The sequence below is a fragment of the Myotis lucifugus genome, unplaced genomic scaffold (assembly GCF_000147115.1).
Source record: "Myotis lucifugus unplaced genomic scaffold, Myoluc2.0 scaffold_390, whole genome shotgun sequence".
Taxonomy (NCBI): Eukaryota; Metazoa; Chordata; class Mammalia; order Chiroptera; family Vespertilionidae; genus Myotis; species Myotis lucifugus.
Window position 1 is genome coordinate 953,165 of NW_005871438.1, and position 6,000 is coordinate 959,164.

Here is a 6,000-nt window from a genome sequence, read left to right on the forward strand (position 1 = left end):
TTCCAAGTCTGTATGAATAATCTTATTGATTCATTGCCAACAGCTAACTGACCCAGCGTTTTAGCATCCCAAATCAGAAGGGATTTGGAGTGGGAGAAGGAACTCAGTTGAACCAGCTGGGTCGGATATCCACTTTTAATCCGATGAGCCATGCCTGGGGAATGGGCTGATATGGTACAGTCAAGCCTCCTTGGGCCAGCCTATTCTGCAAATAACTGACTAACGACTTTTAAAAAGAGGATATGGAAAGGGAGAGACAAAGATATTTTCTAAATATTCTAGAAAATATTTTTTTCTTATTGATGTGCATTGCCTTATATTCTGAAGATGTACAAAATTGTAGTTTTTAATTGTTGAAATTAAATTGTATAATGAAAGCGCACCAAAATTTATATTAAGAATGGATTTCAGGCATTTTAAAGTTTTTATTTAGTAACAGATAAAAGGAAATTTTACATCTAGGGATTTACCTAACACAAAAACAAACTGTAGAAATTTTAATAAAAACTACCAAGTATTCCTTTCCATGGTGTGATAACTTTAGGTGAACCAAAAAAGGACTTTCCTTTAAAAAACATATTGCTTGATATTTAGAGAGGGAGGTAGGGAGAGAGAGATGTCAATTTGTTGTTCCACTTATTTATGCATTCCGTCAATTTGTTGTTCCACTTATTTATGCATTCATTGCTTGATTCTTGTATGTGCCCCGACTAAGGATCAAACTCACAACCTTGGCATATTGGGATGACGTTCTAACCAAGTGAGCCATTCAGTCAGAGCCACTTTTCTTATACTTTTTAAGAATCATCTCTTTGCCTCCTCAGTTTTTCTCATTGTAAAATAAGTGTTTGGACTAGAACTAAATGATTTTAGTTTGCAGCTTAAAATTTTAATTCCCAAAGAGCTTCAAGCAAGTAGAATTTTATGGTGAGTCAGGAGACAGGACAATGGGGGAGGTGAATGGGGAAGAAAGAAAATGAAAAAAATGAGTGATGATAGTGTACCCTAAGTGAGGAGTATTATATATACTCAACTCTCTGTAACTGAGATTCAATACTATGTATATATGCACACATGTATACAAAGGCATACAGAATTGAATGGCACAGACAGCTCTAGGTGCATAGTTCATATGTTCAAAGCCAAGGAAAGTTCAGTGAGCAGTAATCTTGATGCCTTTAGAGACAACAGTATACCATGTCCATTATAAAATCTGAGCTGAATATTAAAGAAAGGGAAAGATCTAGTGCCAGGTGAACTGGAGAGAGGACGGATCATTTGGTATATTAAGTACAGGAATGTCAGAAGATTGATTGTATCCCTTATATGCAAAAGGTTGTGTGAATATGAATTTCCTAAAGAGAAAGTATAAAACTTTTATGAAAATCACTAAGTAGATTATAACCCAAAAGTGATAAAGGATCATTAATGTATTCGAATCTCCTAAATCAACAATGAGAAAACAAAAGCCTGGACCCACTGTGAGAGGGACCTGAACTATAACTCCATTGCTCACCTAACCTCCACTAAGTCCCTACTCTGGTGGAACAGGGCAACCTGAGACATCTCCTGGAATCAGTGTCAGTTCAGAGTTAGTGCTCAGTAATCCCAGAAAAGCCTTATTATTTCCTTTTTCCTAGTGCACAGTCACCCTGAGAAAAGGCCATAGGTCCCTTTGGGGAAGGTTGAAGAAAGATTAATATATAACTTTTGGCGGTGTGCTGGGGTTCTTCCTTAAGGGGTTGACCTCCCCTTCATGCAAGTGTTTCTGGGTTTATAAAGGACATGAAGTCTTGGACTTGATTGAGGGGCCATGACTGTCTGTTTTTATGGCTCCAGATAGACTTTTGTTCACTTAACTTAGAAGTATTTTACTTACACAAATCAAGTAAGAATTTAGTAGGCTTCCCATCTACAACTTTTAGGAACATCGAGATCCCATAGGCAATACCATTGGTCTCTGCAAGTCACACTCTTCTGATTTCTGCTTTGACTCTGCTGCCCATTATGGGAACCATGTCCACCTTGCCTTTGGCAAATGAGGGTCACCCTTTGGCCCCCGCTGCTCTGTGATCAATTATTCCCAATGCATTGAGCTTTTCCTCTTTAGTTGCAGCAGTTCCAATTATAAGTTCTAGCCTACAGAGATGAGTGATAACAGAGCTCTTCAAGGACTATGGGGCTCCCCTCAAAAGTTATTTTTCACAGTTCTGTTGAAAGGTATGGCCTATGAACCCTCCCATGTTGATGATAAATTCACTCTACCATTCCACTCTTCCTAAGCCTTTGAATCCTTTCCTGTAGACTAAACCAATGTAGTCCAGGTATTTCAAATTCATGTACTGGGAACCACTTTTTGGTCCATGTCTGAGTCAACCAAACAAACTGATAATAGCTTTTTTAACTCCCCAAGCTACAATATTAATTGCAGTGTCTCTGCTTAGAGGCCCCATATCAGTAAATTGAGTCTGATCCAAATTTATGTTCCTTCCACCCTTATCCTACACCTTTGTTGAACATTCCCACACATATTCTCTGAATTTCTGTATAAAGCTGAAAAATCAAGTCGTTCTTTGTACTTTTGTATCTCATCTTTAGGGTCCTGCTGGGACTTGAGTCTAGTTGTTGGTTTAGAAGCAGGGAGATGGTTAGGGTGGGTCCTAAGAGAATAGATGTCTTCTGAGGCAACTACATCAGAGGAAGCATTACAGTTTCCTTAGTCAGTGCAAAGTTAATCTCTTTGGATGGGGATAGAGAGGTTACCAATTGTACCAGCAAAGAAATTTATCATAATTTAGTAGTTCAAAGTTCCCAGCTTCACTAGGTCCACATTCTAATGTTCAGGATCCCATTCCTTTCCAATCAAGGCCCTCACTTTAACAGTAGACACCCTGTGAGGTTGGGAAATTAATTTGCAATTCAGCCACTTGCAAGATGAGATTCTGGGTTTGGTTTTCAGCAATCTCAGCTCTGCAGCTACATGAGAGAAGGGTCTCTCTCAGGGCAGACATAGTAGCTTTCAGGTCATTTATGTAGCACTTGAACTGGGAATTTGAACCCCTGAGCTCATCCTTTTCTTTCCTCACTTTGTCCAGTGACTTTAGAAGCAAACAGCCAATCTCATTATACTCATTAGTTTGACAAAAATGTTTAAAGAGGTCATATAGATGGTCACCCTGAATTGTATCTCCTGTAGGTGTTTGGTTACAAGTATCCAGTGATGATGTTTTGCATATTTCTATCACCACATCATTCATGGACTATCAGTGCTCTTTCCTACTGGAAATAGTCAGTAGTGTCTTTAAATCTAATCAGAATAGAAAGCCAATTCCAGAAGCCTGAGAACCAGTTCAGAAAACTGATCTTTAAGATTCTGTGTCTCTAGAACCACTCTCAGAACCAAAACCAGTATTAGGGTTCTCCAAAGAGATAGAATCAACAGAATATGAATGTGTATATGTATAAATATAGAGAGACTAAGTCTCCCTTATGAGAGAGACTCATGTAATTGTGGAGGCGCGGCAACTCCAAAATCTGATAGTAGGCTGGCAGGTGAGGTCCTGGAGGAGAGTTGCGGTCCGTCCAAGGGCAATCTGCTGGAAGAACTTGCTCAGTGGAGGTCAGTCTTTGTCCTATGAAGGCCTTTCACTTATTTAATGAGGCTCTCCAAATGTGCAGAATACTCTGCCTCACTCAAGTCCACTGATTTAAATGTTAACCTTATTCAAGAAACACCTTCACAGAGCCTGGCCAGTGTGGGTAAGTGGTTGAGCGTTGATCTATGAACCAGAAGGTCACGTTTTGGTCAGGGCACATGCCCTGGTTGTAGGCTGGATTCCTAGTAGGGGGCATGCTGGAGGCAGCTGATCCTGATTCTCTCTCATCATTGATGTTTCTATCTCTCTCTCTCTCTGAAATCAATAAAAATATATTTTTAAAAACATCTTTACAGACATACCCAGAATCATGTTTGACCAAATATCTGGGCCCCGTGGTTCAGCCAAGTCGATGCATAAAATTAATCATCACACTGTCTTAACCTCATCAAAGAAATGAGGATATTAGATGGTGTAATAAATTTTAGGGCTCCTCTTGTTGGAAAAATTCTGTATTTTTATAACTTCAATTCTTATTCCCGCAGTATTTTGTTTTTTGACAAACAAACCCACGGTCTTACCTTTGGTCTCTTGAGATGTCAAGGGTTTTGCCGGATGGTTATAGAAAATCAAGTTCCCTGAAATTTTCTGGTCTGTTTGAACCATGTTGGAAACCCACACAGGTGATGTTTGTTTTGAGTTCCTAAGACCCTCAAAGATCTTCTGACCGCAGGGATGAAGCCTGCACGTTAATCTCCCTAGAAATGGGACTAATGCAAAAGGGAACAGATCTGCTGTACAGCCACCAAACAACCCAGGATGCCTTACGGAAGGGGCTTAAAATAGCATGACAGTTCTCCAGCAGTGTAGTCAAGCAAAGGACTGAGGAACCATTAACATAAACCTCCTTCATGTTCCTGTGGCTTTAAATGGACTACTGATTCCAGTCTTTTTCTCTTCAGCCCTGATCTCTTTCTGGCCTCCTGTTCTTTCGATATCCTTTCATTACCCCAACTTTCTGCCTGGAATTTTCCACCCTTTGGCGTTTTCTCTCTTGAGATGCTTATGTAACTGTTTACTTTGGTGACTTATTCCATTAGTTCCTCTCTGGACAAGATGATTTCCCTAATCTCCTTTACATCCCGGGGCTCCTCAATTCATAATTTGGATTCCTGTTGCCTCTTAAAGTCATTTGTGTCAATCATTTCTTAATAGAATTTATATTTTTCTACCTATTAACTGCTTTCCTTGTGAGAATTTATACTGAATCAAAATGCCATGTGTCCTCAGGAAACTCATTTTTCTCTCCAGTTGAAGTTTACTACTCTGAAAATGAACATTCCTGACCATTAAGTTGCCTTCTAGCTCTGAAGCTCTTTGGCTGTCTTAGTAAATGATCTTGAGGTTTAACAGTCATTGCAGAAGCAGTCAGCAAATATGAAATTTGGTAAATGACTTCCTCTGTCACTTTCACAGTTGGGTGTCTTTCCTGTTTCTATGTGACAATCATCCAATATTCTCCAACTCATAGGTTTCTTTCTTTTTTGTTTTTTATCCTCACCCGAGGATATTTTTCCATTGCTTTTTTGAGAGAATGGAAGAAAGAGGGAAAGACAGAGAGCAATATTGATGTGAGAGAAACACATCGATTGGTTGTCTCCTGCATGAGCCCTGACCAGGGCTGGGGCCAAGGAGGAGCCTGCAATCAAGGCACGTGCCCTTGACCAGAATTGACCTCGGGTCCTTTGGTCCACAGGCCAACGATTTACCCACTGAGAAAAACCGGCTAGGGCTACTTTGTCCTTTTTCACTTATTTTTGTTTTTCTTTCTTTATAATCTGGGTTGAATTTTTGTGTCTATACAGTATGAGACTCCAAGAGCATTGTAATTCATTACCCCAGCACTCCTTAGAGCAGTTGTCTTTGAAGGGAATGTCAATCAATACCAGGGTGTTTGCAAAATATTATTGGAGTGCAGAAAGAAATATTCATACCTTATTACAGTTATTTTAATATCATCCTTTATAATTATCTTCATTTTATATTTCATAATGTCTGTATTAATATGCTAGTAGATATTTAGAGAATTGTCTTTATATCTATGTACAGTGTATTTGCTCAAAAGTTTTTTTTACTGTTTAGGATGTGTGATTAAAGACTTTGGAAGTAAAACATTTGCTCCTTCATATGTAAAATCATTAGGGTCTTGCATTAGTCAGGGTTCCTTGGCTGTAAGCAACAGAAGCTAACTGACCAACTGTGGCAAGAACTGAAAACAACACTGGCTGGCTTGCAAAGTCAAGGGAAAAGGTGGGCCACCAACCTCCTAAGAAGAGAGCTGTGGCAGCCTTGGACCTCACAGGCAGCCTCACCTGGTCTAATCCTTAGAGCCCTGCCATTGGTT